Source organism: Gigantopelta aegis, chromosome 8 (genome assembly GCF_016097555.1).
Source record: "Gigantopelta aegis isolate Gae_Host chromosome 8, Gae_host_genome, whole genome shotgun sequence".
In the NCBI taxonomy this organism is placed as follows: Eukaryota; Metazoa; Mollusca; class Gastropoda; order Neomphalida; family Peltospiridae; genus Gigantopelta; species Gigantopelta aegis.
The window spans coordinates 26,823,029-26,835,190 of record NC_054706.1 but is presented as its reverse complement, the minus strand read 5'-3'; the positions used below and the strand labels follow the sequence as shown (position 1 = coordinate 26,835,190).

Sequence of the window (12,162 nt, the reverse complement as noted above, 5' to 3'; positions counted from 1 at the left end):
TCACCTTTGGTTCAAGGTAAATGATGCTAATTCTCTTCACGTTAATACATCACAGGTTCTAATTAAAGGGGCATACCCTAGTTTTTAAACACTAAGACATATTTTTTACTATTATAGCTGTTTTTGATAACTGAAATCATACTTTACTTAGATTTTATGATTTAGATTATCCAGTTCCGTACATTCGAAGCGTTTTTGGCCATCCTGGTGTTTTTAATATCACAAAATGCATTTCTCATATTTTTAAAAACGCACGTAGGTTTGAGAAGTAACTGATATTGAGTCGAGTTTTAGTCTATTTTTAGACGGCATTTCACAATTTCAAAGTCACAGACACATGTTTCACTTAAATGTAACGTTATCCAAATGTCTTACAGGTTTTAGATTAACTAAACTTAGTGTTAATTTTTACGCGCTGAAACTAGGGTCTGTCCCTTTAATTGTCTACAGTAGTTCTTACCTGCATGTATCAATATAACGATAAGCTCTACAAAACAAAATAACTTATATCTTTAGTTATCTCAAAGTAACACTTTAGATACCTTGTTACATACAAATGAGATTTTTGTTGGATAACAATTTTCTCTAGTGGTGTCGTTAAACAGCAACAACCAAAAAAGACTGTTAAAATTTTTTGTTGGATAAGTACACTAGTACACTATTTCTGTGATTACTATTGCAGATACAATAAGTCAGATTTGAAGAAATATGGCTTGAAACCTCTTTGCATTTTATATACTGTAAGGTCGCTATCAAATTTATCCGGGGTTTTTTTTTTGTTGTGTGGATTTTGGTGGATTTCTTTTATATCGACTCTCGCTTCCGCATCGTGCCCGTTTTTTGCCAAATTCGATTATATTGAAATCAGTTGGTGCGAACAGGTCTGTCCGCTCTTGAATCTGCACATTTACACCCGTCTGCAATGCAATCGAATTTGTAGGACGACGGATAACGTATGCGGAAGCGGCTGCGGATGAGAAAAACGGATAATCATGAAAGCGGCCATACTATACAAACTGGACAAAGGGAGATAATCTATCAGAAAAAACTAGATACAGCAACACATCAACAAACGTGATAGTACTAATATTTATGGACTTCTGATTTGGTTTTATCAACAGATCAGTTTGTTTTTTGTTTAACGATACCACTAGAGCACATTGATTAATTAATCATCGGCTATGGGATGTCAAATATTTAGTAATTCTGACACGTAGTCGTCAGAGGAAACCCGCTACATTTTTCCTAATGCAGCAAGGGATCTTTTATATGCACTTTCCCACAGACAGGACAGCACATACCACAGCCTTTGTCTAGTTGTGGTGCACTTATTGGGCACTTTCCCACAGACAGGACAGCACACACCACAACCTTTGTCTAGTTGTGGTGCACTGATTGGGCACTTTCCCACAGACAGGACAGCACACACCACAGCCTTTGACCAGTTGTGGTGCACTGATTGGACACTTTCCCACAGACGGGAAAGCACACACCACGGCTTTTGGCAACTATTTGACTGAAGTTGACAGGGGAGAACATGCAGTTTGTAAACATGTGTAACTTCTTGACATTGAAGCCTTGTTTGTGGTAATTCCGGCCCATGCAAAAGTAGTGTTGTTTGTGTAAAATGGGTGTACTCCGGCCAGTTTTAGTGGGTATGTTTGTTTAAACCAATATCCTTGGAGAAAGAGCTGGACCATAGGGGTTGTCCTTTTCAGGGTATGTTTTCTCCAGGCAGGCAAAGGTACATTAAAAAAATCCATGGGCCTGCTGATATTAATAAAAATGTTAGGTGCACAGTGCACCACGACTGGTATAACAAAGGCCGTGTTTGTGCTATTCTGTCTGTGAGATGGTGCATATAAACGATCCCTTATCACTAATGGAAACATGTAGCTGGTTTCGTCTCTAAGACTATATGTCAGAATTACCATATGTTTGACATCTGATTGTTTAATCAACAAACCTGTTACACACTAAGGAAATGTTTTATTTAACGACGCACTCAACACATTTTATTTACGGTTATATGGCGTCAGACATATGGTTAAGGACCACACATATATTATGAGAGGAAACCCGCTGTTGCCACTTCATGGGCTACTCTTTTCGATTAGCAGCAAGGGATCTTTTATATGTACCATCCCACAGACAGGATAGTACATACCACGGCCTTTGTTACATCAGTTGTGGAGCACTATCCGTAAAAATAGACTGGAGCTCGTCTCCATAACCATTATTTGTCAGAGGTACGGTACGTGCATTTAAAAAAGAAATGCATTGTGGTATTAGAAACACCAGGATGAAAAGAAATAGTTCGGAAAAAGTGATAATATAAACAAAATAATGTGAGCAATATCTGATTTCAGTTACATAAAAGACGGTTCTGATATACCGTAGTATTTAAAAACTAGCGTCTGTCACTTTAAGGAATATTAACATGATCGTCAATACAGTTTGATTTGGTATAATGGAACCTATATGAATAGCATCAACTGCAACAAAATACGTTTCAAATGATGAGGGTTTTTTTCAAACAGTACAGTACATGCATATCGTGAGATTTGGATTAGCTGTCCTGAGGCACTGGTTGGAACGGGAAATATCCCAACAGGACCTGTAAACGGAATCGATAGTGCGACATTATCTGACCCTCTACTCATGTGATTTGTAAACAACAACAACAATAACAACATTCTTTTGCAATCCCGAATGTCTAGATATTTCAATGTCGTCTGGTGTCCGAGAAAAAGATAAAAATGTGTTTTGTTTAACTACACCACTAGAACACAATGATTGATTAATCATCGGCTATTGGATGTCAAACATTTGGTAATTCTGACACGCAGTCATCAGAGGAAACCCGCTAATACAGTAAGGGATATTTTATATGCCCTCTCTCACATACAGGAAAGCACATACCACGGCCTTTAACCAGTTGTGGTGCACTGGTTGGAACGACAAAAAGCTCAATCAGTTTGACTGGATCCATAGAGGTGGTTCGATCCTGCGACGCAAGCACTCCAAGCGAGCACTTTGTGAGAGAAGTTAAAGTGTGTTTGTTTTTGTTTAACGACACCACTAGATCTTTTATATACACCATCCCACAGACAGGATAGCACATAACACGACCTTTGATATGCCAGTCGTGGTTTAGTGGCTGGAACGAGAAATAGCCCAATGGGTCCACCGACGGGGATCGATCCTAGACCGACCGCGCATCAAGCGAGCGCTTTACCACTGGGCTACGTCTCGCTCTCTTAGTGAGAGAAAGCCTACAGCATTATCTGCGCAGACGCAATCGTTTGATCGCGGAGAAAACAAGAACTAGAGCTTACGCATTTCGCAAAGTCTGATACGTGAGGCAAAACGTCACATGAAAGGTGAGTACAGCTGTTTTATTTTGTCAAAGGGCCGTACAATATTTCAGTATTTATAATATTTATAATATTCATACACAGGTTAACGGGTTTGTATAGGTTTCCAACCAAACAGAAAGTCATTTGAATTCCATTGACAGATCCAACATTATGATATTATTGAGAAGGTGCGACAGCAGATCTGAAAATCTGGTGGATGGGGTTTGGGGGTGGGGGTGTGGGGTGTGGGGGGGTGGGGGTGTGGTTGTGTGTGTGTGTGTGGCCCCACTGTGGGGGGGGGGTGGCACTAAACTGGTAATTTTTCGCAGGATTCGATTTTAAAACAGTTTTCTTTTTTATATTGTTCGACATAGGTTTACGGTAGAATGGGACTATATACAGTGGTTATTAATTGTCAGTGTCAGCGACCGATAGGACTGATTGTCATATTTCCCGTCCAAAAAACCCCACAACTTCTGCCTGGACTGATTCACAAGATGTTTGTATAACAGTATTTTATTTTGTACGGTGGTAATTCATTGTTAATGTCAATGTAGTTCATATAGCAGTCATTAGGCCTCTATAAAAATATTTATTTTGAATTCCAAGCACCTCACCTACCCCCCACCCCCCAAAAAAACAAAAACAAACCAACAACAGCCTTCACCCCCGAAAAAAACCCCAAACATCCCACCACCACCACCAACAACAACAATAAAAGAAATTTAGTCTCAGGGGATTGATAGAAGCAAGAGCAAAAGCTCCCCTAAAAACAGCGAGGTCTACGTAATATATCAGTTACCTAAATAAATATTTGGTAAAATCCGTATTTTACAAAATTACTGACAAATGTTAAAGTTTTACCAGTCAAAAAAATATAGTTACACAGGTATTATTATTATTTTAACTCTCCTGTTTCTGTTGACCTTGAACATAGCGTGCGCAATAAATGATTTAATTTGAAACCGAGTACGTCCCCAAAACACAATGAATATGTAATATATGGCTGTTTAAGTGATAGAGTTATCTATCAACAAATAAACTGACAACCGTAAGCATTTCGTATTGTGGAACATAAAATAATCGCAGATTGTACTTTCTGATAGACTTCAGTAACCAACCTTACTTGACAACCTGCGTAGCCAGAGCGTCCCATTGAACAACAACACCCCTCCCGCACCTCCCCCAAAACAACAACAAACAACAAACAACAACAACCCAACAAAGAACAAAAAAAGAAGAAAAAAGAGAAGAAAACACACACACAACAAATCCAGAAAACCATAACAAACAAAACAACAGCAACAGCAGCAAAAACATCAACTACAACAACTACCACCACCCCCCCCCAAAAAAAAAAAAAAAAAAAAAACCCAAAAAAAACCAACAACACAATTAAAAAAAAATATATATATATTTATGTAAATATGTATATAATAAAGAGATCCAGTTGTCTAAATAATTTTTAACAAATAAATTCGTTTCTTACAAACCCGTTAGTGAGAACACCATTCGTTATATTTGATAATACATACTAATAAGTTAATAACACACATGTACATGATTTAAAAAATATTTAGCTCCAGCTAGTAAAAAATACCCCTGGTTTTATGTTATATGGTGAAGTTGGAAGAAACCCCCATGTACCTGATTATATACTGTAGAATGGGGTTTGTGAAATTATCCCTGTTGATCTATAAACTAATGACACAGAATATAAATGGACATACTTTACAAACTGGTTTATAACAATATATGGGATGCGCAGTGTTTTATGTGTATGTCACTTTTAAAAAGAACTGTAAAATTATGACTAGAAGACCAGTTTACTCAAAACTGGCATAGCGGCATTACCGAATCAGGAACGTGTTCCACATATATACTCTTAAAAGAGAAAATAGAATTTGAAAATTATTTTAACATCTTAAATAAAAAAACTTTATATTACTTTTCTCCGATTTCGTCTATCTAGTCATTTCTTATCAATTGAGAAAGGTAGATTGTCAAGTGTACCGGGAGAACAAAGGATATGTACATTTTGTAATATAGATGATATCGGAGATGAGTTTCATTATCTGTTTATATGTAATAAACTCAAAGAAGCGCGAATGAGACTACTAAACAAACATTATTTTGTGGGACCTAATGTGATTAAAATGAAAGAACTCTTCAACTGTAAACGTGTCAGTACTCTTAAACAATTGTGTGAATTTATTAATATTATAAATAGTAACTTTTCCTCTTGAAAACTTATTTCATTTTGCTTGATTTTCTGTTATTGATTTTAAAAATTTGCATTTATTTATTATTTATGTTCATATTTATGCTATAGAGATATGACTAACAATCTTGACATATATGACCGGCCTCGGTGGCGTCGTGGTAGGCCATCGGTCTACAGGCTGGTAGGTACTGGGTTCAGATCCCAGTCGAGGCATGGGATTTTTTATCCAGATACCGACTCCAAACCCTGAGTGACTGCTCCGGAAGGCTCAATGGGTAGGTGTAAACCACTTGCACCGACCAGTGATCCATAACTGGTTCAACAAAGGCCATGGTTTGTGCTATCCTGCCTGTGGGAAGCGCAAATAAAAGATCCCTTGCTGCTAATCGGAAAGAGTAGCCCATGTAGTGTCGACAGCGGGTTTCCTCTCAAAATCTGTGTGGTCCTTAACTGTCTGACGCCATAGAACCGTAAATAAAATGTGTTGAGTGCGTCGTTAAATAAAACAGTGTCAGAATGACCATATGTTTGACGTCCAATAACCGATGATAAGATAAAAAATCAATGTGCTCTAGTGGCGTCGTTAAATCAAGCAAACTACTTTTACTTTTGTAGTGTTAGATTTTTTGTTGTAATTTTCTTTGATATTTTGTTTTTAAATTTTTTATTGTTGTTTGTGTTGTTTTCTTTGTTTAATTTTTGTTGTTGTTTTCTTTGTTATTTTCTTTATTGGGTTTAAGGGTGCTGGACGTAGTCCAGTGGTAACGTACTTGCTTGATGTGTGGTCGGTCTAGGATCGATCCCCGTCGGTGGGCCCATTGGGATATTTATCGTTCCAGCCAAGGCACCACGACTGTCGTATGTTCTATCCTCTCTGTGGGATGATGCATATAAAAGATCCCTTGCTGCTAATCGAAAAGAGTAGCCCATGAAGTGGCGATATGTGCTTGTCTCTTGTGGATATCCCTGCAACATACCTGCCATTTCCCAACAGAAACCGTTTTTGTTTGTGGTCTTTTCATGTTGTTTTTGTGTGATATTTTGTGGTGTTTTTGAGGATTTTTGGGGGTGTTTTTGTTCATTTGTATGGTGTGGGTTTTTTTTAGCGTGTTGCCATTTCTTGGGGCAAATGGTTATTTTTATTTTACCCCTGTATCTGAAAAAAAAGAGTAAAGTTTGTTTTATTTAACGACGCCACTAGAGCACATTGATTTTTTTTATCTTATCATCGGCTATTGGACGTCAAACATATGGTCATTTTGACACTGTTTTTAGAGGAAACCCGCTGTCGCCACATAGGCTACTCTTTTACGACAGGCAGCAAGGGATCTTTTATTTGCGCTTTCCACAGGCAGGATAGCACAAACCATGGTCTTTGTTGAACCAGTTATGGATCACTGGTCGGTGCAAGTGGTTTACACCTACCCATTGAGCCTTGCGGAGCACTCATTCAGGGTTTGGAGTCGGTATCTGGATTAAAAATCCCATGCCTCGACTGGGATCAGAACCCAGTACCTACCAGCCTGTAGACCGATGGCCTAACCACGACGCCGCCGAGGCCAGTGTATCTGAATATGGCGGACGAGACTTGCGATATCAGATCAGTTTCTGAAATGGATATCGCGATCCCCTGTTGGCCTTTTTTTCATTGAGAATATGACAGGCCCACTCTTCAGTTTGACAACGAACACGTCGTCATTATAGCATAAAACACGGACCATCGCGATACTGGTGGTGTCATGGAAACCAGCCATAGGCTTATCGGATTTCATCTCAGTTTGGGGTCGGACCGTATGTTACCCTGTTTTTTGACGATTGACGTGGCGTAATTAACTCCAGTCAACCGCTTGTCGCTAACATAGCTAGACTGACTTTTACGCTACACAGTAAACCGAATTACTACTTAGGGAACCAATCAAATAGTTCGCGAACGTAAGCGAAATGTTTTCTGGCTGAACTTTTTGACTGGCTGATTTCGGCATAAACGTTGAGAAATTAGTCACGCATTTAGTAGCAAACACTTTAAAAGCTACCTCGAGCAACAAGATGTCTATCTCAAAGAATGTAGCCTATCAGAAGGATCTTTGACGTGACAAAACAAGAACAACAACAACAACAATAACATAAACAACACACCTACACCCACACACAAACGCTCACCCATGTCCACCCACACGCATATATATATACACCCACACGCACCCACACACCCATTCATTAGTAGCAAGGGATCTTTAAATGCACCATCCCACAGGCAGGATAGCACATACCACGGCCTTTAATACACCAGTTGTGGTGCACTGGCTGGGACGATATCGAGCCCAATGGATCCATCGAAGGGGATCGATCCTAGACCGACCGTGCATCAGGCGAGTGCTTTACCATACGACTACGTTCCGCCCCATAGCAGCGTATAGCATAGCATAGCATAGCATAGGCATGGCATGGCATGGCATGGCACGGCACAGCACAGCATAGCACAAAACAGCGTATAATTGCATAGCATAGCATATTGTAGCATAGCATATGATAGCACAGCACAACATAACGTAGAATTGCTTAGCATAGCATAGCATAGCATAGCACAGCACAAAACAGCGTAGAATTCCATATTATATCACAGCATAACATATCACAGCACAGCACGGCATTGCATTAAAATGCTACCACTATAGTATATATCATTGCATAGCATAACAACATAGTGTAACAGCATAGCACAGCATAGCATAGCGTAGCAATACATGGCATAGCGTAGAATAGCATTGGATAGCCTAGTATATCGATGCATAGCATAGCATAGCAATGTATTACGATGCATAGTGTAGCATAACATAGCATAGCATATAGCAGAGCAGAGCAGAGCAGAGCACAGTACAACACAGTACAGCACAGCACAGTGTAACGTAGCATAACACAATACAATGACACACGTATTGTCTTTATCTTTTATCCTTGTCCTTGCTTATCAACGTTGGACTGAAATATGGCCGTTTTTTTCACTCCAGGGTCCGGATCCTCGAAACAAGATGTTAAACACTGGACGAAGATGACTCTTTCATTACTACTGGACTGCTAGTTGTGTATAGCATGAAATGCTTGCATTGTACTGGACAATTCGAACTGAAGGGTTACTGGACCATGAAGATAACCACAGGAAAATAAACTACTCCTTGGCGTCAGTCTTTGAAAACCACTTTGACCACATTCAAGGCTTCTGACACATCTAGGCAATCTCTTTCCTCGTGTCATCTTAATTCTTATTTACGAATAACACTATATATACAGAAATATATATATATATATATATATATATATATATATATATATATATATATATATATATATATATATATATTGTGTAAACCCAGAGCATCAAAACTAGTTACCTTATCTAGCCATCTAGTCACTCTTGGGGATTTTTATAATTATTTGTTCTGAAAAACGTCACAATGATTGCTAAATTAAGGCACACCTCCAGGTCGTAAGGTTGTAAAGCACATCAGGAATGCAATCTGAACGACACAACATGATGGGGACCGTATATCCGCACAATGCAGAGTCGAATGCGTATTTGTGAAAACACCAAGCGTTCTGAGATAATAAGAATGAACATACTGGTAACTGTTGCTGAACTGAAAGTAAAGGGTCAATAAGTGATCAAACCCAGGCATCGATATCTCGAATAAACCACACAAGTACTGAACTGGAAGTAATGGGTCAGTAAGTGATCAAATCCAGGCGTCGATATCTCGCAGAAACTACACATGTACTGAACTGGACATAATAGGTCAGTAAGTGATCAAACCCAGACATTGATATCTCGAATAAACTCAACAGGATGGCACGTTCAAAATTAGGTCTTCCGTCTGGATCAATGTGTGGAGAAAGGATTAAAACATACACACGCCTACTCGTACCCAGCAGAAGATTCAGAAGTGTTAGCATAGCTCTTACGTTCATTTGCATCTTGGGCGTTATTCTTCTGAGTCAAACACCGGTTGCTAACTGGCAGTTACCGAAGCGAGTGCACTTATTTGATCTCAAAAAGGGATATCGTTTTGTAACTGATAAAACATCGAAATTGACGAACAGTACCACAGCAGTTACTCCTGTACAGAAAGATAAGACACTTAGACGACTGTTTGACAACAGAGTAATAGTTGAGGGCTATAAGTCCAATGAGAGTCATTCGCATTTACGCAAATTGCTGATTTCCAGTGAATATGTTTGTAGAGGAAAATCGGTGGACTTGCTAATATATTTTTTAAGTGCTTGTAACAATTTTCATAAGCGAAGACTTCTGCGAGAAACATGGGCCAGTGTAAATACGTTTCACAATTTGACAGTCAAGACCGTCTTCTTTTTGGGAAAGCCAAACTCTGCAAGTGATCAGAAAAAGATTCGAATCGAGGCGGCGGCATACGGTGATATAGTCCAAGGAGATTTTATAGACAGTGTCAAAAATCTGTCGATGAAAGCTCTGACGTGTTTAAAATGGATCAATGATTACTGTATACATGCAAAATACGTCATCAAAGCCGATGATGATATCTTTGTCAATGTGTTCAAAGTAGTTGAAGATATTCTTCCAATGTTATCATCCACAAATACCACAGTTGCGTGTCATTTTAAGCAAAAAGGAACAAACGTGATTATTAGAAATAAAACAAGTAAATGGTTCGTGCCAAAAGATATTTTTCCTGGTCAGAAACACTTTCCAGGTTTCTGCACTGGATATGCTGCGATTTTCACAAGTGACGTCATACCGAAGATGTACGAAGCATCCTTCAGGGCTCCGTTTATCCCCATCGATGACGTCTACATATTCGGTGTCTTGCCTCAGTTCTTTAACTCCTTACAGTACATTGACATAAAGCAAAACTGTACTCTAAATAAGGAAGTAGCGCTGAAACAATACCAACACCCAGAGACGGCGATCACGTATGTTGTGGCAAACGCCTGGGAAGATGGCAACATGCACGCCTATTGGCTTGCAGCAGTGTCCAAACTGTCTATTTGGGCGACCAGACAGTCCAGGTTAACACACTTGAGGCAAAACAAATGTCAAATTACAATGTGTTAAATAGCGTATCAGTAAGATGTTGGTGCGTGCCACACTTTTGTTCTTGCACCGTCTTTCAGACCAGTCGTTCATTTGATTTATTGTGGTTCTCGGTTAATTGTTCTTTTTATGCTTCGTAGCCCAGTGGCAACGCGCTCGCTTAATGCGCGGTTGGTCTAGGATCGATCCCCGTCGGTGGGCCAATTGGGCTATTTCTCGTTCCAGCCAGTGCACCGCGATTGATATATCAAAGGTTGTGATATGTGCTATCCTGTCTGTGGGATGGTGCATATAAAAGATCCCTTGCTGCTAATTGAAAAGAGTAGCCCATGAAGTGGCGACAGCGGGTTTCCTCTCTCAATATATCTGTGGTCCTTAACCATATGAAGGTAGTACTAAACCAAATAACTTCCGGCTGGGTCAAAGTTCGAGGTACACCGAACGTTTGATAGAGAAGTGAAAACCACAAGTCCTGTGATTGGTGATAAATGTGAGTGTGTTTTATTTCATCTGGTACCACTGTGTCAAGTAGCCTTGTGCTGGAAACATGTATAGGGTACCTGTAAAAAAAAGTACTCAAATTTGCGCGGAACAAGGGTAGTCATAGACGCTACCCGTTAACTCAGAAATTAGAAGCCTGACCCACAATTTTTTCTGATTCACTTTAAGGGTGAGGGGTTGTAATATTTATATCCGTGGCGTTTATGTCGATTGATACGCTGCAGGTATGAGTTTTAGCCACATGTTACTATTGTCGTCTATGGGATTTGATTTGGCAGTATACACCACGAAAGACGCCATATAACCGTAAATGAAATGCGTTCAGTGCGTCGTTAAATAAAACAGTTCCTTCCTTCCTTTTTATACTTTTCATTTTAGTGTGTGTCATGTTACTTTGCTTACTTAGGAAAATGTATTTAATATTGGCGTTTGAGACACCTGATAATTTTTACCGCTAATACATTAGATGAAACAAATATTTAGAGTATATAGGTAAATGTAAGACAAATTACGTTTTTAAGAAGTTTGAGGTTCTGTCTTAACAACAATGGTTAAAACCTGAATATCAACACTTGTCAAAAAAGGTTGTGGCCAATGTTTAAAAAAAAAATTATTTGGGTCTAGGATATCCATTTTGAATTTCAATATTGCCACCGTAATTTTTGATAATTGTTCATACAATGATATCCGTATAGAAACTAAATGTTTAATGCTAAACCTACATTTCGAGGCTCACATTTTCATAAAATTGTATTTATTTTCTGTTATTCGGGTTTAAAGTGACCATTTTGGATTTCAATATGGCTGCCATGCCTTTTTATATTTGTTCATATCTCTGTATCTACAAATTATTGTTGTCAGATATTTAATCCTGACATTACATTGCAATAGTCCAGGTTTTAAGAGAATTGCATTTAATTTGTTATTTCGCTTCAGGGTAGCTTTTTGGATAGTCACAATGAGTTTTAAAACTATTATTAGAACTATATCTTTTATTCTACACCTACATTTCA

The 12,162-nt window shown here is 38.8% G+C and overlaps 1 protein-coding gene across 1 annotated transcript in view; it reads left to right on the top strand.

Annotated features, from left to right (window-relative positions):
* The first annotated feature begins 3,303 nt into the window (after nt 1-3,303).
* LOC121378190 (beta-1,3-galactosyltransferase 1-like) overlaps nt 3,304-12,162 on the top strand; it is a 20,415-nt gene continuing 11,556 nt past the window's right edge. The window contains exon 1 of the mRNA XM_041506261.1: nt 3,304-3,383. The gene's annotated coding sequence lies outside the window, so the exon portion shown is untranslated. The remainder of the gene's footprint in view (nt 3,384-12,162) is intronic.